The sequence below is a fragment of the Desmodus rotundus genome, chromosome 8, assembly GCF_022682495.2.
Source record: "Desmodus rotundus isolate HL8 chromosome 8, HLdesRot8A.1, whole genome shotgun sequence".
Classification (NCBI taxonomy): domain Eukaryota; kingdom Metazoa; phylum Chordata; class Mammalia; order Chiroptera; family Phyllostomidae; genus Desmodus; species Desmodus rotundus.
In genome coordinates, this window is record NC_071394.1 from 104,066,919 (window position 1) to 104,090,524 (window position 23,606).

The 23,606-nt window shown below is 42.5% G+C and overlaps 1 long non-coding RNA gene across 1 annotated transcript in view; it reads left to right on the forward strand.

Moving 5' to 3' along the window:
• The first annotated feature begins 2,236 nt into the window (after window positions 1-2,236).
• Window positions 2,237-23,606, forward strand: part of LOC128781541 (uncharacterized) — a 162,187-nt gene continuing 140,817 nt past the window's right edge. The window contains exon 1 of the long non-coding RNA XR_008427547.1: window positions 2,237-2,273. This is a non-coding gene — a long non-coding RNA (uncharacterized lncRNA). The remainder of the gene's footprint in view (window positions 2,274-23,606) is intronic.

Sequence of the window (23,606 nt, forward strand, 5' to 3'; positions counted from 1 at the left end):
TAATTGCTTCATCCAAAAGGTGGAAGGAAGGGGTATCATCAGAGCCAGGTTATAAAGTATCCAGACTGAGAAGCCCCATCTCCACTGACAGACTTAAGAGTATGGCTTGAGAATCAAGGAGCCTGTATGAGGGCAACAGAAATAACAACCACTGAGGGTCTAGTGTGTGCAGATACTGCAGTAAACATTTTCTTTTGCCTTTGCCACAAACCTGCTAGATATGCTTTGTTAACCTCTTCGAGAGATGAGAAAACTGAGCTCTGAAAGGATGTATAACTTGTCCAAGAGTTCATAGCAGACAAGAAGTAAAGAAGACATTCAAATCTAATTCCATCTGACTTTAAGAACAATGCTTCATTGTTTGCATACAGGACTAGGCTGGTAATGTAAATGTGTGAATTGGACTGGGTAGAAGAAAATTTGGAGAAATATGCAAGTCCTGTTTAAAGACATTCAGAATCAAACTTCTAAAAACTGCTAAACCAAAAAACAACCCAAACAGCATGTTCACACACTGGACCTCACCATTTCCAACCCTTATTTTAATAAGGCATGTACCCTGTCAGGGGTAGGAGACATGGACCTCTCTAGCATTTTCTATGATGGGGTGCTGTGAGTTAATGAGGACAGTCTGAAACCTCAGCTAACCCATGAGAGGGAAAAACACGCCATGCAGAAGCTGTGAGAGCAAAGAGGTTGTGCAGGGATCCATCTTAGGTGGCACTCCGAAAGACAACCACATCAAAGCTCAGTGAAGAGTGAGTAGTGACAGACAGGCTGATATGTGGCAAGATCTAGGGACTTTGGAAAATGGACTGTCAGGAGAATCTGGGAAAACACAAGTCAGCTGATTCCAGAGGAAAGTAAAGGTAACCTCAGAGGGGCCAGCAGGTGATGGGGTGGTGGTCAGCAGCAGAAAGGTCAAGGGTAGGAATCCAAACAATAGCTCCAAGACAGAGCATTCAAGGCTGGCCTTGTCTCTCTGGAGGCTGGACGAGAGGATGCAGATTCTTCTCTGGGGGCCCAGGTGGGATGTAGACTCAGGAGAAAGAAACAGATTTCTGGAATTTTATTCCAGAGTGTACCCAGGGCAAGAAAGGTCCCTGTCCCAATCCTTGCAATTTAGAGGAATGTGTGTATCACAGGCATATACACACACAATCACACATAGCTGCCTCTGCCACTTGATATATATCGGTTATCGCTGGTACATTACAACTGCAGCCCTGAATATTTGCTCTCATGACTAACACCATTCAGTCCCCAAGGAAATGCTTCTCCATGTCTTTTCTTGCTCTGTGTCCTTGAAACAAGTCAATTCAGTCAAGTATGTGGGAATTAGAGAAAGACTTGTCATTACGGAAAAACTAGGGAGAACTGGAGCAGAGGAAGCACTTAGGTTAGAGAAAAGACAAATTAACATGTCAAATCCTTTCTCTTTGGTAACACGAAAGCGGTAGGTTCTGCCATATTAAAGTATAATTTTTTAGTAGTGCCACACATCCTTTTTATTTTCTTTATGTTCCAATTTCTGGTTTTGGAGGTGCTGAGATTAAAATGTTATTCATCACAGTTACGTATTGTGGATGAGAACTATTTTGCAGTATTAGAAATTCATATTGCTCTTAAATTTGTATATACGTGTAGGCTGAGTTGTAACATGTCCATCAGGAGTCTCATATTGATTACTGACATGGTTAACTACCTGGGCATTGAATGCTCAAGTTGCAAATAATCTTATTTTTTAAAATATTTATTAAAGTTCAGTTAAATTTCAAAATTTTGAGTTAAAAATTCAGATTGATTTAAATAAATGTTTAAAATTTGATGTTTGTTAATTATGTTTTATTTTACCTTTAAAATTTTTTATTGTGATTCAATTACAGTTGTCCCAATTTTTCCCTCTTTGCCCTCCTCTGTTTAGCCCACGTCCCGCTCCCACAGTCAATCCCCACACTGTTGTCCATGTCCATGGGTCATTCATACATGTTCTTTGGCTAGTCTCTTCCTCTTCTCTCCACCATTATCTGCCTCCCCCCTCACCTCTGGTCACTGTCAGCCTGATCCATGTTTCCATGCCTCTGGTTCTATTTAATAGATAACGATATTTTAGAAGAAAAATTACAATTATTGAAGAACTAAATTAAATTTTATGTAGTTTTATATTCAATTTACATTTTAAATGATTGTTCAATTTTTTTATACTTTCAATACAATTTACTTTTTGCTCTTTTGCAGGTTGAACCTTTCATGCCCTACAACCACCTCGAGAGGTGAGTGTTGTCATTATCCTCATTTATGTCAGTTGAACACAAATTACATGAAACTCCTGATTATAGGAACATGCTTAGTGATTTACTGAATTTGAGGCAAGAGAAATAAATTCCATAGAATACTATATAATAATTTATGGATTGTGTATTTATTACTTACCTAAATACCATCAACACATCCACAGGCCATGCACACATAACGATGATGATTAAATTTAGTTAACCTTGATATGTTCTCTTTGGTCATATGAAACCATAGCTCCCCACACTTAAAAAAATGGTTTCATGATGGTATAAATCAAGATAAAAAGATACAACATAAGTTATTTGCCAATTTGTTAGCTTGATTTATAAATTTTAAATATTTATATATATGGTAAGTGGGTTTAGTGGGTTGAATTGTGGTCCCCAAAGGATATGCCCAAATCCTAACCCCTGGTAGCTGGGAATGTGACTTTATTTGGGAAAAGGGCCTTTGTGGATGTAATTAAGTGAAGGATCTCAGATAATATCATCCTAGATTAACCAAGTGGGCCATAAGTCCAATGACAAGTGTCTTTATAAGAGAGGAGAAGACACAGAGACACAGGGGAGAAGGACATGTGAAGGCAGAGGCAGCTCCAAGCCAAGGAACACCTGGAGCCTCCAGAAGTGGAAAAGGCAAGGAAGGATTCTCCTCTCAGGCCTTCAGAGGGAACATGGTCCTGCTGACACCTTAACTTCAGACTTCTGGGCACCAGAACTGTGAGAGAACAGATACTTGCTGGTAAATACCCACAAGCCACTGGGTTTGTGGTAACTTAGTATGACAGCTCTAAGAAACCAACACAGTGGGCCTCCATCTGTACTTTTGTCCTGAGCCCTGCTGATATTAGGAGTGGACCTGCCTGCTAGGTAGGCCAGCCATGGGAGGCAGTACAAGAGCCCAGGTTTTAAACCTGCTCCCTGTTTCAGGCCCTCATGCCTTCAATGGAAGACTATAAGGTCTTTGGAGGCAGGTACCTATTTTTGTCTTCTTTACATCCTCAGCTCCTACCCAGGTGCTCAGTATGAACTAATGGGGAAACAAGTAAATGAATACTTTAATGGCGGTCTGTAGACTGCAGGCTCCAGAGCCAGGCTTGCTTGGATTAAAGTCCAATTACTGGCCATGTGACTGGGGCAAGGTTATGTAAGTTGACTCAGCTCCAAAGTCTTAGTTCATATTCTATGAATAGGTTTAATAGCACACACTTTACATGGTCGTTATAAGGATAAAGCGAGTCAATCCATATAAAGTAACCCACAGGTAATAAGCGCTAAATAACTGGTAGTGGGTATCATCCTCATCATCGTCATCATTATAATCATCAGTATTTTATAATGCTCCACTTCATGGCCTTAGTGATGCTGTTCCCTTTGCCTGAGATACCCTTATGCTTTCCACAACTTACTCCTACTCATGGTTCTGGTCTCAGCTTAAACCTCCCTTCTTTCAGTGTGCCTTCCTCGATTCCTGAGTTTAGATCACTTCCATGCTCCAGTACTTCTGTTCATATTTCCTATAAGTCTGTGGGCTCTGGGAGAGTAGAGATTATGTTCTCTTGAGCACTGATATAATGCTGTATTGGTATAATGCTGTAAAGGAGCTGGCACTTTGTAAACAAAGTTATCGAATGAATGGTTCAATCTAGCCCACGATCTGATGGGAAGGAAATCTCAAAGGGAGAGGGATGCTGTCTCTGGTAAGATTGATTTCATTCAATTTCTTTATAGGTTTCTCCCTCTCTCACCATCAGATTTAAAAACTGAATTCAGGCTTTGTCTGCTCTGATAGTTGCTCAGCAACCTAATATTGGTTTGGGGGAGATGTAAGAAATGGGATCCAGGACACTCAGGGTACAGTGGGCTCCATGTTGTGTATGAAATGTCTGATCCTGGTCATGGTCTCGTCCTGGCCCCCGGAGTGACTGGCATGGCCTCTGCTGGAGAACTGGAGTCCATCTGGACTGGAATTAAAAACCCTGTTTGACTTGCAGGGTGATTCATACCCATTATTTGTGCTTCCTGCCAGAAGCCAAAACAAAGGAAAGACAGCCTCAATAGTTGGCTGGGGTCCTAGATCTAAATTGGGGCCCTTAGGGCCTTGCCAAAGGATTAGGATGGGTGAGCATGATATATTTATGATTAGATGATTGGAGGGTGTTTGTGAGACAGAGATAGACCATCACACGCAGAGGTTTGTACTGTTACATTTTGGGAGTTGGCACCAGGGACATGGCCCCCTCCTTCCTGACTGGCATTCTTACCTAATCAGCAATTATGATCTGCCTTGCCTGGTCTGAGGGGCCCCGGACATCAGCCACCTGCTTCAGGATACTGCTTCAGAACTGGGCTGAGAGCCACTGGCCTTCTTTCCTTGCTACCAGTCTTGACTGGGCAAAGGCAAGCTGCAATGTATCTATCTTCAGATAATAATTTGGGACTGGGACAGCTGGGTTCAAGAATCTAAGCTAAAATGGAATCTCTATGTACACACCTTGAAACAATAATCTTTTACATGCCTGCTAATCTTAGCCAGTTTAGAAGTGGCTTCACAGAGACTTTAAGCTTTGTACAAAGATGGAGTCAGGGAGCTGAGTCCTACCCCAGCCCTGCTACTCTACCTATGACTTTGGGTAAGCCCCTTCCTCCGTCTGGTCCTAGATTTCCTAAGGGAATAGACCACATATTCTTTAATATCACATTTCATTTTAATATTGTTATTATATTTTATTCAACCCTGTGTCCTATAGACTAGCAGAGTATCTGGCACATGATAGGCCCTTAACAAGAACACATAGGGAGTACTTTTTGCATATTAAGTACTGAGCTAAGCACTTTACAAACATTATCATCCCAGGTCATCCTTAAAGAGATTAAATAACCTATCCAAACTCACCCAGTCAGTAAGATCTAGAATAGGAACTTGAAGTCAATTCTTTCTGGCTCCTAAGTTCATGTTTTTGTTTTGTTTTGTTTTGTTTTTTACCACCAACCTATGCTGTCTCTCAGTTAATAACCTGAATAAATTCATGAGTGTTACTTTTTAGACTAGACTAGATTTTTGGTGAAGAAATAGATTTAGATAGAAAATTGCCTTGATTGATGCCTTTGGATTATCAAGGGACTGGTCAACACGAGCATCATTGAGAAGGAGGTAGTACACCAAGATACCAAGTGCATTGTGATATAAAAGACTCTTAAACTTCCCAGCAGCAGCAGTGGCTGAAAATTTCCCTCCTGGCTCTTTTGGGAAATGTGGTATCTTCAAGCCACTCTTTTGTCATTCCAGCAATTGACAGTGCCCTGTTATTTATTAATTTACTTATTTAATCCTCATTGGAGGGTGTGTTTATTGGTTTTATAGAGAAAGGAGTGGGGAGAGAGATAAAGAGAGAGACATTAATGTGAGAGAGAAACATTGATTGGTTGCCTCCTATATGTGCCCCAGCCAGGGATCGAACCTGCAGCCTCAGTGTGTGCCCTGACAGGGACTCAAAAGTGCAGCCTTGTGGTATATGGGACGAGGCACCAACCAACTGAGCCACCTGGCCAGATCAACAGTGTCCTGTCCTTTAAATCTGGGAGTTTGACTCATAAGAAAGAAAACAAAAATGGAGACATTGACTTTTCTGGCTCAGGACTCCAGTCTGGTCTGAAGGGCAGGGATTTGGCCTATTCAGTTTCCTTTATTCTGAGCCTGGCATGAGTTGCCTTTCTAAATTCTTTCACAGTGAGGAGACAAGAAAGAAAGAGAGAAGGAATTAGTTTAAGTGAAAGTGTTACGTGAAGCAACCGGCAGGACCAACTTTCAGGCAGGTCTCTGCAAAGGGGGTAAAGTGGGAAGGTGGATTTAGCCTCAGAACTCAAAGTAATTTGTCATCCAAAGCTCGTGTGACCAGAGCAGCAGAGCAGGGATACATTCAGTTGTGTTGTTATGGAGACAGAAAGGACCTGTGGAGGGTCCGCGAGTTGCCGGAGTCTGGATTTCACTCATCGTAACAGACTGGGGCCCAAATGTGTGTACAAACCTGAGTGTGGTGGGCATTTGTCGCATTTCCTCTTAACATCACTCTCCCTTCCTCTGACAATGGGACCTTGATTGGATTGAGGGAGATTAATTGTTTCCTCTATTAAGCCCAAGAGCTCTGACGAAGAAGGTGACCCAGAGTAGAGGACATGACCCAGGCCAAACCAATCAGGTGGGGCATTTTTTTCCCACTCCAACCTTCATAATTTATAGAGATGCACTTTGGATTTTCCCTCTGAGGCAACTGGGATTAGTTGAGCAAATTTTTGTGAAACAACTGGAAACCCCATGTACAGCCTGGACTTATAGCCAACCCAGAGGCAGCAGAGTTGTGAGATAAACTGGAAACATTGTTTAAACCCTGACTTGTGCCCCCTCCAGAGGTTCTTCAGTAATATTTTCAAATTCACTTTTGCTTAAGCCAATGAGGACGAAGTTTTATGTGGTTTCCACTGAAAGAAAGCTGACTCATTCACTGATCTTTGGCTCCTAGTCTACTTTTCCTGCAGACAAAATTCCTCTAATAGATGGGCTGGGACAGTATAAAAACTGAACTATGAAATTGTGTTTAGGGTGAACTGTGATGGGCACTCACTTTAAGGGGAAAGGCCTCCCTCACCAGTTTTGCCCAAATTACTCTCACCTTTGGTTCCCTTGAAAATAGCTCTTATAAAGGTTAATAATGCTTTCCAACACCCTGTGTCTCCATATCTTTAATGGTGCCATTTAATGACATCCTGCATGGCATTTTATATTAAGATGTTTAATAGCTTTTCTTTTTTATTGGCAATAGGTAGATAGCTAGGACTGGGGTTATTTACCTTCCCCAAGTTTGTTTTGTAGGATGTACATACGCAGCCAGGTGCCTCCGCTGCCCTTGTGGGAAGAAGGTGAGACACTGGGAGCCATGTCCACTCTGATGCTCCTGATCCAGATGGCCTTTTAAAAGCCATACAGTTGGAACTCCTGAGATCACTGGATGAGAAAACATCTTCCCGAGACTAATTTGTATTTGTCAATGATGGGATATAAATAGTTAACATCAGTGATGAAGGGTGTGGTAGTGGTGTTGACTCTGGAGGGAGCTGTGAAAAGAGCTAAAGTGCTGCCAAATCTCTATAAAATTGGGGGTACTAGGCCTTTTATGAATATTCATTCCCAGGTGCTGGGCTTGGGTTGGAGTCTGGGTTGGCTCCACGGTGCTGATGTATATTATGAGGTCAGCAAAGCCTACAGTTTCAGAAGTCATACTGGTCTCTGGGATCATAACATTACCCAGGTACCAAGAGGGGCTGTAATTGATGGGTGACTGTGTGGGGTGATCTACATCCTTGCTACTCAAAGTAAGGTACACAGACCAGCCCCATCAACAGCATCATCTGGGAGCTTATTAGAAATGCAGATCTCAGGTCTCAACTTAGACCTACTATATCAGAATTCCCTAGTGATTTCTATGCACAATAAAGTTTGAGAAGTGCTGGTCTATACCTACTGACTCCAGTACTTCCCTCAAATTCAATGTTTAATGAGCACCCACTGTGCTCCAAACACTATGCTGAGTATTATTGATATAAAGATGAATAATACATAATCTTTTCTAAAGGGCTGCTCACAGCTTACTTACTTCTTAATTCTTTCTCTAGCCTTGCTCCAACACTCTGCATTCTGGCTTTTGACCTATCTCTTCACAAAATGCTTCCTTTGAAAACCACTAATGACCTGCTTGTTGTCAAATTCTATTCTCTCTTCTCTGTATCATTTAACACTTCTGACCAACACCTACCACTTAAAGGCTGTCCTCTGTTTGTTTTGCTGACATTATTCCATCTTTGTTTTTCCTTTCTCTCCCTCCCTCTCCTGCTTTTATTTACTGGCTTGTCTCCTCCTTTCCCAGGGCTCCCTCTCACCTCAATTCTTATACTTTCACCAGGTTATCTCATCCAGTTTCATGACATGAATTGCTTTTATTATAGAGTCCTTGGTCCTCCAGCAACCCCAGAACTGTTGATATTAAAAGGGGACTTTTTTGAAAATTTGTCAATAGCTTCCAGTAGAGAGTTAAATTTGGAAATGTCCCTGAAATGAAGATATGTTTTTGGTGAATGTTGCTGCTGTAACAAATTAGGGGAACCTCAGTGGCTGCAGTCTTTTCTGGAGGCTCTAGGAGAGAATCTGCTCCCTTGCTTCTAGAAGCTATCTAGGAGATTCTAGAAGCTATCTAGAAGCTCTCTGCCTTTTTTGGCTCTGGCCCCTCTGCCATCTTCCAAGCCAGGAATGGCAGGCTAAGTCTTTCTCATACAATCATCCCTCTGGTTCTATGCAGCCTGGAATAATTCTGTGCTTTTAAGGGCTAATGTGATTGGGTTGGACTCACCTGGGTAAAGTAGGATAATCTCCCATCTCAAGGTTATTAATAACATTGTAGAGTGTCTTTTTTTTTTAAGTACAGTAACATATTTACAAGTGCCAGGGATTAGGACATCTTTGGGTGTCTATTATTTTGCCCACCACAGTGAGATTGAGGAAAGTAGAGGTCAGAGGAAGGGGGATGGAAAGAAGGCATGTTCCCTGTATGCCTAGATGATTCCAAGATGCATTAACCTCAGGGCCTATATAAGAAAAGTGGGCTGGGAGTGAGAATCAGGGGTGGGATGAGGCATAGAATACAGGGAGGTGGTGAGTTCAGGCCAGCCACCTATGCACTGATGGCTCCTAAATCTATCCCCACTCATATGACAGCACCTCACACCCACCAAGATTAAGCCTGACTTACTGTTTCCCTCACGATTGTCTTGCCCTCAGTTTTTCCTGGGTCTGTGAGTGGGACCACTATTTAACTTGTTATTCAAGGCACAAACTTTCAGTCACCCTATTTCCTCTTCCATTGTCAGTATGCCATTAGGTCATGAACTCCTGCCAAGTCGTCTTTGTGCTTCTTAAACACAGTCCACTGTTCCAGACTCAGTGCAGGCCACCCTACTTTACACCTGGATGGGAGCTAGGCCTTGGACCAACGTTCATGCCTCTGTGACTATTTGACTTTAATCTCCTCTACCTCTAATGTTGGGTGATCTTCTCTACAAATTTCCTTAATGTCAGTTTAAATACTTCAAAGACTACCACTGCCATCAGAATCAAGTCCAAAATCTGGCACGATATTCAAAGCCAATTTGGTAACAACTTCTATATCTTGCCTTATTTTTGCTTATTTCAACCTCTACTCCATACTCCAGGCTAACTGAATCTTTACTTTTCTTCACCTATGACTTTTCATTCTTTTATACTTGAGCAAATGTTACTCTCTCCGTCTAATTCTACTTCCTTATCCCATAGGACTCAGCTCAGCTATTACCTCCCTTCATCCCTTATAGGTGGACTTGGCCATGCTCCCTCTCCAGACTTCCACAGCTTTTTGACACATAACTATTTTTGCACCTAGTAAATTGCCTTGTACAGTTGACCTTTGAACAGCACAAGTTTAAACTGTGAAGGTTCACATATATGCAGATTTTAAAAGTAAATACTGTAAATGTATTTTCTCTTCCTTATGCTTTTCTTAATAGCATTTTCCTCTCTCTAGTATACTTTATTGCAAGAATACAGTATATAATACATACAACACACAAAGTATGTGTTAATCAACTGTTTACATTGTCAGTAAGGCTTCTGGTCAACCATAGGCTATTAGTAATTAAGTCTTGGGGGAGTCAAAAATTATGTGCAGATTTTTAACTATGTGGGAGTGGCACCCATAATCCTATGTACTGATTTGTATGTTAGTTTCCCCTCTAGACTCATCAGGCAGTGTTGTTAGAGTCCTTCTTTGTCATCATGAAAATTTATTTACTTATTTGGATTACTAACATGTTTATTGGGGCATATGACTGCATCTGTTTCCTCAGTAGGTCACACCATTTTTCAGAATGGTGACCCATTTATTCACTCATGTATTGCCATTACTTTGAACAATGCCTAGCATACTCTGGGTGCTAATATTGAATAAATGAATGTTATTTCTTTATCTAAATCTGAGAGCTAAGAAATAAAATGCCTACCTACCCACCCAGGGAAGAAAGATACTTGCTCCACATTCCTCACCTTGAAGGTCTGTCTTCCTTGCTCATGGTTTTTCTGCCATGACTCTGGCTATTTCAAGGAAGATGTATATTCTGGTCTTAAGGAAGGATGGAGGGTAAGCCTAGAGGCAGTGAACTTTGGGGTCTCTTACTATCTTGGAGATTCTATAGAGTTATGCCTCTAGGAATAGTTGATATTGGTTCTGATTATTCCTGCTCAGAATGAACTGGAATGAATCCACTATGTCCCCTGCAGCTTTCTATTTGGATGCATTTAACTTTAATTGTCTTTTGTCTATTTAGTTAATCAATATTCTCTTCTGTGTGCCAAGCTCCATGCAAAACCAAGTGGAGAAGAGAAGAGAATAAGAGAGGCTTCTGTCCTCATGGAATCAAGGCTATAGGAGGGGAAGATTGTGTACAATAGTAGCTATGATGAAAAGTCACCAAGGTTAACACAGCGTTAGAGAATAAATAGCACTATGGGAGAGCTTTTGCCACTGGAGGATTTTAAACAGTGTAGTGACATTATTAGGTCAGATGAAGATTGAGGGAATCTTTGGGATGAGGTGACATTTCATTTGGGCTGGGATGTAGAGGATGAGGTATTTATAGATGGTGAGAGAGTAGGAGGAAGGCAAATCAGAAAAAAGGAATGATGAGAGTAAAGACCTAGATTTGGAAAGACCTAGATTTAGAAAGCAGGACAATGGATATTAAGAAAACAGGTCATTTATTATGAGAGATTTGTTGAAACCCTTGTACAACTAGCCTGGAAGCTACCCAGATGTGCCCATAGAACAATAGTACGTGTTTTGCAGGTTACCTGGTTTATATCTTGAAGGGCTCTTTCCAGGTGAATCCACTGAAGGAGGCCCTTACCCAGAGAAGTGAGAACTTGTGGTCCTATGGCATATGCTTTGTATGCTGGTTTGTTATGATGACGTCCTGCTGCTCTGGGCCTGCCTTCCCTGGAGGGAGCCCCATAATGATGGTGCACCAGTCTCATGCTTAAGTCCCAGGCTCCAGCATCTGCTTAACTGAAGGATCCATCTTCAGGACCTGCCAACTTCCTTGACGGCTTGGGGGAGTCTATTTTAGGAGAAGGAAAGCTTCTCATGAATGTGCCTTGTAGTAGGTCTCTAGACCCTTCATGATCTGACCCAGCCTCCCTCTTCCCATCCTGCATTGCTCTAGTTTTACAGAAGTCCCAGTTCCCTAAATGTGCTGTCCTCTTTCATATCACTGTGACCTTGTTCAGGCTGTTCTTTTGGACTGGCATTTCTTCTTCTCCTTCTTCTGCCATGTACCCAGGAAATGTTACAGTCTTCCAGACCCTGCTCAGGTGCCACCTTTTGGTCATGCAGGCTCTGACCTCTACTACCTGAGACAACTAGAATTGCATATCATATCACAATACATTTAGAAAGCAGAAAGGGAAAAAGAAATAAGCTATAATATATCCTTCTAATACATTATTTTCAGTTTGTTTTGTTTCCTTCTGTTCTGTCCCTATGCCTATTTAATGTATATACATATACATATATGTGTGTATGTGTATTTGTAATTATAAATTTCATGTAGTTTTTGTGCCCTGCTTCTTTTACTTAATACAATATCAACAAAACATTATTAAAAGCATAAAAACCTGAAAACAATTCAAATACCCAACAAAAGGGAATGGTTTAGTTATATATCATCTCTGTTATAAAACCATAAAAATCATGATAATAATCATATTCATGAACTAAAAGATACAATATTGTTAAGATGTCAATTATCCCCCCAAATAACCTCTAGATTCAACACAATCCCAGTCAAATTGCCAGCAGGCCTTTTTTGTTGAAGTTGACACACTGAATCTAAAATTTATGTAGAAAGGCAAAGGATCTAAATAACCAAAATGTTTTGAAAGAGAATACAGTAGGAGGACTTACATTAATTGATATCAAAACTTGCTGTAAAATTACAGTAATCAAGACAGTGAGGTATTGATATATGGATAGATATATAGATCAGTGAACCAGGAGGGAGTCAAGAAAGAGTCCCATGTATATAGCCAATTTGTAGTCAATAAAGGTGCCAAGGTAATTCAATGTAGAATATAGTCTTTTTAATAAATGGTCCTGAAACAACTTGCTAGCCATATGCAAAACAATGTATCTTGACCTTTAACTCAGATGATATATGAGCATTCATTCAAGATGCAGCAGAGACCTAAATGTAAGAACTAGGATTATAAAACTTTTAGAAGAAAACAGGAGAAAATATCTATATCCTGAGTTACATTATAGCACAAAAATCATGAATCATAAAATTATATTAGACTTCATCAACATTAAAAACTTTTTTCTTTGAAACTCGATGTTAATAAATGAATAGGCAAATCATCAACTGAGAGAAAATATTTATGAAATGGTATTTGATATTTGATAAGTACATATATCCAGAATGTAAACAAACTCTCACTATTCAATAATAAGAAGAAAAATAACATGATTTAAGAATGGGCAAAAAATTTGAGCAGATATTTCACCAAAGAAGCACATGAAAAGCATGCTAGTAGCTGCATTGATTAGTAGCTGTGTAGTAAAACCACAATAGCTATTACTACTTGCCTGTGAGAATGAGTGACCCTACCAAGTGCTGGTGAGGATGCTGGAACAACTAGAGCTCTCATTCATTGCTGGTGAGCTTGCAAAATAGTGTAGTTGCTTTGGAAAACAGTTCCGTAGTTTCTTATAGAATTAAAACACAATATGACCTGGAAATCCCACTTCTGGGTATTTATCCAGAAGAGATGAAAACATAACCCACAGAAAGTCTCTTATGTGAATGTGTATAATAGCTTTCTCTGTACTAGCCCCAAATTAGAAACAACCTAAATGTCTATCACCTAGTGAGTGGATATTGCGGCACATCCATATAATGAAATTCTACTCAGCAATAAAAATGGGACAAAGTACCAATACACGACTGATCCACACAATAAATAGCATAGGTGAATCTCAAAACCATTGTGCTGTGTGAAAGAAAATAGACACACGAAAATATGAATGTGTGGTCCAACTTGTTGAAAATTGTAGAAAAAGCAAAACTGTAGTAATAGAAAGTAGATCAGAGGTTGCCAGGGGTTGGAGGTTAAAGAAGGTGACTACAAAGGGGCATGAGGGATGTTCTGGGTAATGCAAGTCTTCTATATTGTGACTGTGCTTGTGTGACTCTACATGAGTGTTAAAATTATGTCATGTACTTAATATTGGTGAATTATATGAATCATAGATATACCTTAATGAAGCTGATAAAAACTTTGAAGTACATTAAAATCCATTATTATAAATATAAATTAGTAACATGGCTATTGCAGATTTTTGTGCCAGCCCTGTTTCTTCTTTTGTGATTGATCTGTACATATTAGTTTTGCCTTTTTATGTGCATCTGTTGGGTTGCATGCCTATCTCTGCTCACAGTGGGCTCTTCAAGGCTGGAGCTTTGTTTATTCATCTTTATATTCCCCCAGGACCTGGCCAGGGCCTAAGCCAGAGAACGTGCTCTGTAAATGTTCCATTCGTTCAATCAAAAAAAATTTATTGCCGCAAATGTTTAATGATCATCAGTTCAATAATCACCAGACCTACAATGCTTCTTGTTTCTTTGATTTGATGGGAGCCTGTTCCTTGAGGATTGTGTTCTTGATGGGAAGCTGTAAGAATAAGGAATTTTATTTTGTTTTTCAAAAACTCATATTGTATTCTTTCTAAAAAGCTTTATAAATATTAAATTAATCCTAGCAAAAATCCTAGGGGTGGGGAAAAGTTATCATTATTCTCATTTTACAGAAGAGGCAACTGAGGCACAGAGGCATTAAGAACTTGCCCCAGTTGGTGTGTTGAGAAAGTGGGCAAGCCAGGATTTGAATCCAGCCCAGTTTTGGGTGGGCTCAGTCAAACTGCCACAGACTGGCCATCTCCCTGGTCTATTTGGAGTCTGGGGTCAGACAGTTATGGTTGTCTCCTGAAGGTCCAGGACTCCAGGGACTTCATTACCGGTAGTCAGACCTGCCCTAGAGTGGGGAACAGCAGTAGCCAGACTGATGTTGGGACTGTCATCACTGTGACCGGAACAGCACCCCCTTCTCCTTGCCACCAGAACTCAGGTAATGACTGGGGCTGTTCACTTCAGCCTCTTTGTCAATTTTGGGAGGCAATTAAGAGCTCTCTTGGAAGAATTGGACTGAGGGAGGATAATGCAACATTCATGCTCTCTTCTTAGCTAAAGCTTTCACATTCATTAAAAATGAAACCCAACCCCCTTTCTCTCATTGCAAGCATTTGCTGCCTTCCCTAGCAGGATTCAGAGTGTTTGTGTGTTTGGGAGTGTGTGGGTGTTGGTAGGAGGCAGTGTAATAATAGAGCAGGCAGATTCAATGACGCCCAATTCAAATTAGTCACAAGTAAATGCATGATCATCAGCGTTCCAGCACTAGGGAATTCCTCCCATTTAGCGAAGTAAAGTGTCACAAACAACAGCTAAGAGAGAAATGTGTGTTTCAAGTTGTGGGTGTGCTGATTTAAAAAATTTTTTTTCCTAGAAAAGAATCATAGAAAAGTAAAACAAAAATATTTCGACTTGAAAAATACTTTGTAATTATATGTCATAAAATAATTAGGTCATGGCAAATTAGCACAAATGTTTACAGCAAAATTGCCATGTAAAACATTATCAGTAATATTATGCTAATTGCTGCAGAAGCAAAAGCTGATTATGGTTCGGCAGGATTAAAATTTGCCACGTCTGCATTTCTTTCCAGCTTCACGAACTTTCCATGAGGGTACCATGCTTGTGAATTACTGAAGGGGCTGAACCGCCCATCTCTGAGGTACCGAATCTGAAAAGGGATCTTTCTGGAGACCAAGCTAAGATCATCAGCGTAAGAGAGAATTCCCAAAAGTGTTCTTACACTCCAGTAGAAACTCACCAATGCTCTGGACCCAGGGAGATGGCCAGAATAATCCCTTTTGGGGGTAGAGAATGGGGAGGGTACACAGTGTGCTCTGAGAACAGAGGACACAGGATTAGGCTGCAGGGGAGCTCGGAGGGCGTGCCCTAGACTAGCCCACACTTCTCAGACTTTAATGTGCACATGAATCTGCTAAAATGTAGATTCTGTTTCAGCATGTCTGGAGGGGGATCTGAGATTGTGTATTTATAACAAGTTCCCAGGGAATGGGGGCACTGCTGGACCATGGGCCAAGTTCTGAGTCACAAGGCCTTAGAAGAAATTTTGTCCAGAGTTGCAAATTCAAGTGTATTCTGTCTGGACCAGGTAAGCAATGATGGAGTAAGATACTTTGGATGGCTGAACCTGTGATGAACTGGAGAGGGCAAGTTGGTCCCTTAAAGATATTCAAGGGCAGTAGAAGGAAGACAGGAGAGAGGAAGAGAGGGATGGAGAAAAGGAAGAAGGGAGGAATGGAGGGAAGGAGGGATAAAGGGAGGCCAGATAGACCCCACCCTGCTGATTGGGTCTGTAAGTCTGAGACTCTGAGTCTAACCTAAGCCAATCCTATGTAAACTTAGGCCTGGAGAGCAGAAGTATCTTGCCACAGGGCCACAGCTGGCCAGTGAGCACCTAGGACTAAGCTTCTCCTGCCTCCCAAGAGCCGTGGCAGTCTCTCTGAACCTCACTTGTCTGGGAGACAAAACCATCGTTACTTGAGAAGCACACCCATCTGTGTTCTATGTCCTCAAGGGGGCCAGGCTGCCAGCTACTTGGGCAATAGCACCCTCAGGTTCATCCAGGTGACTCTTGCTGCCCCTATTATGACGGGTGTGTTCACATCTATCTGGATGATAGGCAGGGGCCCACCTTGTCTTGTTGCCTTAGCCTCCTTGAAAGGATGCGGTCATTTTTCTCTGGGCCTCAGTTTTTCACCTGTGAAATGGAATAAGATAAACTCCAAGGACAGCAATGTAGGAAAGAAGTGTCTTTGGGACCACTGACGGGTGTGTTTGGGTGGGGCTCACAGAAACTCACTTTCTGAGGTACCCAGTGCTGCATAGAAGTCTCACTGCCTACAGGGGAAGGGCATTGGGCTAGGCCTCAGGTTGGGGTTTCCATCATCCTACCTTATATCCACATGTCTGGGATCCTATGCAATGCCCAGTGCCTCTCACTTTACCCTTGCCTAAAACCACTGGGCCTTGCCCTCGGGCTCCACAGGACTTCATATTTTAGCTTGTGGGGGCTATTAATTCTCTTATGGGGTTACCATTTGATGAGAGCTCACTCTATGTCTGGCACTAAGCTCAGGTCTTTATTTTTCTTTTTGATTTAATCTTTATTGTGTTTTTTCCCCATTATTATACCCCCCTTCCCCCAGCAATCACCGCATTATTGTCCATGTCCATGAGTCCTTTTGCTTAATCCCTCCACCCCCAACCTCCTTCCTCCCACTAGCTGTCATCTGTTCTCCATCTATGAGTCTGTCTCTGTTTTGTTTCTTAGTTCAGTTTGTTCATTAGATTCCATATATGAGTGAAATCATATGGTATTTGTCTTTCTCTGACTGGGTTATTTCACTCAGCATAATGTTCTCCAGGTCCATCCATACTGTTGCAAAGGGTAAAGTTTCCTTCTTTTTTATGGCTGAGTAGAATTCCATTGTATAAATGTCCCAGAGTTGTTCTATCCACTCATCTACTGATGGACACTTGCACTGCTTCCATATCTTGGTGATTGTAAACAACGCTGCAATGAACATAAGGGTGCTTATATTCTTTTGAATTAGTGTTTTGGGTTCCTTTGGGTATATTCCCAGAAGTGGGATCACTGGGTCAAAGGGCAGATCCATTTTTAATTTTTTGAGGTATCTCCATACTGCTTTCCACAGTGGCTGTACCAATCTGCATTCCTGTCAACAGTGCAAAAGGGTTCCTCTTTCTCCACATCCTCGCCAACACTTGTTTGTTGATTTATTGATGATAGCCATTCTGACAGGGACTAGATGATATCTCATTGTGGTTTTAATTTGCATTTCTCTGATGATTAGTGATGTAGAACATCTTTTCATATGTCTATTGGCCATCTGTATGTCCTCTTTAGAGAAGTGTCTATTCATGTCCTTTGACCATTTTTTAATTGGGTTGTTTGTTTTTTGGTGTTGAGTTTTGTAAGTACTTTATAAACTTTGGATATTAACCCCTTATCAGATGTATTGGCAAATATGTTCTCCCATTCTGTGGGCTGTCTTTCTGTTTTGTTGATGATTTATCTGCTGTGCAAAAACTTTTTTGTTTGCTGTAGTCCCATTTGTTTATTTTTTCTTTTGTTTCCCTTGCCTGGGGAGATAAATCTGATAAAAAATTTCTACAATAAGCTCAGGTCTTTATAAGGATGATTTCATCCTCTTAATAATAGGAGATTCTCTAATTATCCCATTTTACAGATGAGAAAACCTAGAGAGGTTAAGCAACTCATTCAAAGTCACATAGACAAAGCCAAGGCTGAAATGCAGTGTCTCCAATTCTAGATCATGCCCACATCACCATTAAAGTCTGCTAGTCCTTATTCCTCATGCCACAAGTGTACAAGGCCCAAGGGAGCCAGCACTGTCTGTGTTTGTCCTTTGTAGTCTCTATGTGTGGTGAGGAGCCTGTCACTAGATATTTGGTTCTGCACAGACAACAGAAAGGCTCCTTCTTTTATGTTGGGTTCCTTCTCTCTCTAAGAATGACTCCTGACATCTAGCAAAGGGCAGGTCTTTTTGAGAAAACATGTTTATTTTCCGAAGATTGTCCCCTCGCACATCCTGCAGCTTTGAGTTTCACAAGCCCAGAAGGGCCGTAGGCTTGTGAAACTAGGCTCCTACCCACCACCTCCTCTTGTTTTTGCATTTTGAGCATAAGATTCACAAAATACAGTCCAACTGCTTCACATTATTTCCTTCTGCTCAGAATCATAACCCTCTCGATTATGTGATTCATTTTTATTATTTATTGTGTGCCCTGGGGAATTTTCATTTTAACCAAGACACTGGTTCAATTGCAAAATGGCAAAAGATGATTTGTAAGGAGATCAGTGTTGGGAGCTTATTAAAACATGCATTTAGGGGATGGTTTGGCAGTAGGAAAGGGAATCTCTGGGGAAAGCAGATATTTTCAGGAGTTGAGAGGAATTCGTGGGACTTGAGGGAAGGAAGGTAAGACAGGGGAATGATATTCAAGAAAAAATATATAGGAAAATAGGAAGAAAATAGAGAAATTAAATGTGAAGAAGTCACAGATAAGTAAATAAAAGTCCTCAGAAATGAAATGTGATAAATTTACCTTCATTTGAAACAGAGTGAAGATGGTCTCCCCTCCATCCTCCAAAGCTCCTTGGTGGTTTTGAGCCATGAGCTGAATTATTTGGATATTTTCTCTGAAGCACTATTGAAAGTTACACAACCCAGGGAGGGGTCTTCATCCTTGTTCTCGAAGTCCTGAGGGCAACCAGGTACCTTATGGACTTAGAGAAGTCTGCAGCCCCTCTTTCAGAGTGGGAGGTCCAGGGATCCTGTCTGTTCTGAACCCTGGCTGGGCAGCTCTAGAAGGAGGGCTGTGTTATGTGGACTTCACAGACAGACCACTCCTAATCATCCCTCCAGGCCCCTCAATGTCACTGCTGCCTCTTGGAGTTGTGCCATGTGGCAGCCCTTGACCCCCTCCTCAGACGCCCTTCTGAACCAAGAGGGCAGCTCTCGTCCTGCACGGGGGTCCTTGAGCCCCCTCTTGGCAGTCTCCTAATGGCCTCCTCAGAGCATCTCATTGAGCTGCGTGCAGCCAGGCCCAGAGCCCATCTGCTGGGGCTTTCCCACCCATGTGCTCTACACAAGGTGTTAGGAGAGGTGGTTCTGCACAGGGAACAGAAAGACTCCGAACAGTTCGGGCTCTCATCAGTAAATCCATATTCAAAGACCCCGTGTCAGGCTGCTGTTTCCCTATGCATTTAGACAGCAGTCAAGCTTGGGACAACAAGAGACAATTTATTATCCTCAGACCTCTGTTTCTAAAATGAGGATGGGAGAATTCTTGACTTCTTGGGCTTCTATAAGAAATGAATTCAGCAATGACAAGTCTTGATTCTTTGAGATGCACGATCTTTTATGACATTTTAAGAGAGTGTTGTCAACTTCCTTTCTCTGTGTTCTCTCTGGGGTTTGCCGTTTTCAGCACTTACTGCTTTCAGAGCCTTAGAAAACCATTCCCCTGACACATGTGTACACATGTGCACATGTGTGTGTGTGCACCCTCCCTCCCCCGCACATCCTCTGAGGTCATCCCTGCTCATTCAACTCTCATTGCAGGAGCAGCTTGAGCTCCACTCCTGGTGGAGGCCTGCCCTCAGCCTTCCCAGTGGACAAGTGTGTCCCCAGTCTTCAAGGCATGTGACTGCTCCTGCACTAGCCTTGGGGCAGAAGTGAACACCCACATTCGTAACCTTGGGGTAGGCAACACAGTGGTTGCCCAAAGTTGTTCACAACCCTATCCCCGGAATCTGTGCTAAGTCACCTTACAAGGCAAAAGGGACTTTGCAGATGTGATTAAATTAAGGATATTGAGATGGGAAGCTTATCTTGGACTATATGAGAGGATCCAATGTAATCACAAGAGTCGCTATAAGAAGAAGGCAAGAGGGTTGCAGAGAGGAAATATGACCATGGAAGAAGAGGTCAGAGCAATGCAGGGCTACAAGCCAAGGAATCTGAGCAGCCTCTCAAAGCTAAAAAAGGCAAGGGATGAATTCTTCCCTAGAGCCCTGCTGACCCCTTGACTTTAGTCCACTAAGACCCACTTCAGAGTTCTGACATCCAGAACAACAAGATAATAAATAGGGATTGTTGTAAGCCACTAAGTTTGTGGGAATTTGTTATAGCAGCAATAACAACTAGTACAAACTAGTATAACTTGGGGCATGGCCCACATGACTGGCACAGGGAAAACTTCTGTCTTTGAGCCACCAGCCTGTGGTATCTGTGTCCAGCCACCACCTCTAGGCAACAGGGGGGAAGTTAGCGATAAGTGGGGCTCAGTCTCACATTGTGAGGTCTTAAGTGTTGGAAAGACTGAGTGTCAGGTTGTAGAACTGCGGCAGAAAGCTACTGAAGTTTCAAATGTAAACCCTGCTGGATTCAGGATTCTGGGGAAATGAATTGTAAATAACCCTGAACCCAAAGGAAGCAGGCTGCCTATAAGGAGCGACAGACAGGGAAGGAGCCAGTAGGGCCAACCACCCTGTCAGTGGTATGAAACATGGCTTAGGCAGGAAGGCTGGGGAATGCAAACAGGAGAATGGAACTTTTTCAGACCTTCATTTTTCTACTTCTACATCTTTCATGCCTGTCTGATAATCAGAATTATCTGGGTGCCTGACAAAAATACAGGTTTGGGTCCTATCCTGGGGTACTTGAGAGGCTCAGATGTAGCTGTTGTCTGCAGTAAACTTTGTTGCACTGGGTGTGATACCTTGTGTTCTCTGAGCCCCAGCCATGCACACAGGGTCCCCATGGCTGGTTTCTGCTTCAGAATTCCATGTTGTGCCCATCTACTTCCCCCTTAGTCAGCTGACTTGGTGATATGACTCAAAGCTCATTGGGCTTAAAAAGTCTGGACAGTTCCTGCTTTTACCATATACCACATTTCTGACCTCATGGGCTCAGAACATTAGCTCTTTTCATTCTTTCTGTTCCTTCCCCATCATTTCAAACTGGACCCTAGACTTGGGGTAGCTGAACTATCTTACCTCTAACAGACAGAGACAATGGGATTCTTGGACCATCTTCAACCTTAACTGTACTGGTAGAGACTACTGCATTTACTATCATTTAAAAAAAAAACTGTTTATCTATCTATCTGTCTATCTATCTATCTATCTATCTATCTATCTCAGGGCTTGGTTTTTGAACTCAGGGAAGCACGACACATAAGTTAAGATGGCGGCTGGATTGAAATCCAGTTCTTTAATAATTCTTAACTGTTTGACCTGAGCCAGTTGCTTAGCATCCCTTGAACTCAGTTTTCCCATCTGTGGAGTGGGGATAACAATAACACCTAGCACCTAGTGTTCATGCCACGATAAAAGGAGCTAATTTATGTAAAATTCTTAAAACAGCTCTGACAAGTTGCAAGGGCTCAATAAATGTTAGGTGTTATTCTTATTTGGACTAGCCTTTAAGAGATACTTATAAGAGAAAAGAAATTTTTAAAAATTCCCCAAGTTTATTGTAAAACTCTCCTCTTGTCAGCGTGCCTCTTGGCAAGCCTTCAAACAAGGAGTAAAAAGTGATTTCAGACTCAGCCCACCTTTCCGGCCCTGCATACTTTTCTTAGTTGAGCAAACAAGCAGGAATAAGCTCAAAAGGCAGAGGCTGGAGGGCAGGAGAGGTCTAGGTTGCTCAAGCTGAGATAACTGAGAGTCAACAGAGGGTGGCCCGTGTGAATCTAATCCCCACACCATCTGTTTACTGATTTCCCCCTCTGTCCTCTTTCAGGAGCAAGATATTCTGAGCAGGCAGAATTGAGGGCCCTGCAGACAGGTGGCCCCGGCACTTCATGCCAGAGTTTTCAATTATGATGCCAGTCAATGGGAGAGAGAGGAGGGTGAAAATGAAATGGAATATTTGGTTAGCTCCTTGACAAGCCATGAATCAAAACCAAGTGAAATTGCTCTGGGGTCTCTGGGCCTGTCAGCCTCCACCATCCATTCTGATTGCCCCTGGGCAGTGTAGTTCTGCATGTAGCCAGTACTGTTCGCAGGAGAGCAAGCCTTATGCTCTGAGTGGCTGGGTCCTTCTGCTGCATGCCGTGCCAGGTGCACACCATAGGCTGCTATGGAAAGTCGGCCTCTACTGGAGGAGAGGAGGCAGAGGAGGGCAGCAGAGGGGCTGTCAGCAATGTGGGCATTAAAGTGCATCTGACCCATTTCACAGAGCTGGGACACCTGCTCCCCTCTCAAGGTCCTTCCTTGGGTACATTGCTTCCCTGCCAAGTGACCATTTCATTCTTATTTGAGGAGCCCTGGCAGAGGCTCTGTCTGTGTCTGTGGGGTTAAGGCCAAAGGATGCCTCTGGGTCAGCAGGAGAATGGGAAAAGCTGCAAGACGCAGAGTGTCTTCTCCATCAGGAACCTGGGGTCCCTCTCTGCCTCTCCTCCACTGTAATGGCCCCAACTGCTTGAAGGCCCATCTGGGTGGAAGCACAGAGTGCTGAGCAGGGAGTCCATAAACCATGGGTTTTGGATGAACAGACAAGTGAGAGAAAGCTTGCTGAAGAGGCAGAACTGAATTTAATAAAGCAGAACCTCACTTATTCAAGTGTTGCCATCCAAGGTGAGGAGAACAATTTCCTTTTCCCTTACTGCCACTCATCTTCTCATTTGGTGAGCATTTCTTGAACACAGTGAGTATTATGATGTGATTCAGCCCTCAGGACCATCACAGTCTTGGTCAGCTCAGACAGTGAAAGAAGGCAGTGGGGAGGTCAGCCCTTGGTTCTGGCAGGTCCTGTGGAGAAAGCCTGGGGCAAGTGGGCCACTGTGTGGTCAGTACCCATCAGGCAGATGCTGTCAGGGTTGCTGCTCACCATTGTGGAGGTTGGTCATTGCCCAAGGGTAAAGCATATGGGAAGGACTAAGGTCCTGCTCACTTTCCCCTCACTAAGCCACATGTCCTGGCACAGCTGTGTCTGTCCAGAATGGGAGCCTTCAGATTCATTCAAAGGCGCCAGTGGGCCAGAGGAAGCCTGTAGTCAGACAGCACTGATGCTCTGGAACAGAGGATAGTCAAAAGCTGTCAGGAGACTCTGTAACTGCAGATCAAGACAGGATCAAGTTCAGTGGTGCCAGAACAGAGCCAAGAGCAGCTGATGTTGAGTTGGAAGGTCAAAGTAGAATCAGATTCTAAGAGACCATTCAGAATCCAAATTGTCAGCAGTGAATAGAAGGTGGGAAGAGCCAAAGGTCTGTTTTGGGTTCTGGTCCTTAATCAATCTTTCAGGAAGGCTCATGGCCATGGTCATAAAGCCTGATGACATTCACAAGTATAGGCTTGGCTGCCACTCTTTATTTCTGTCCCAGCAGCACCTGCATCAGTGGTGGGTGGGGAACACTAGTGCAAACCCAGAGGGCTCATATCATGCTGGTGGTTCCTAGGGGCAGAACCAAGATCAG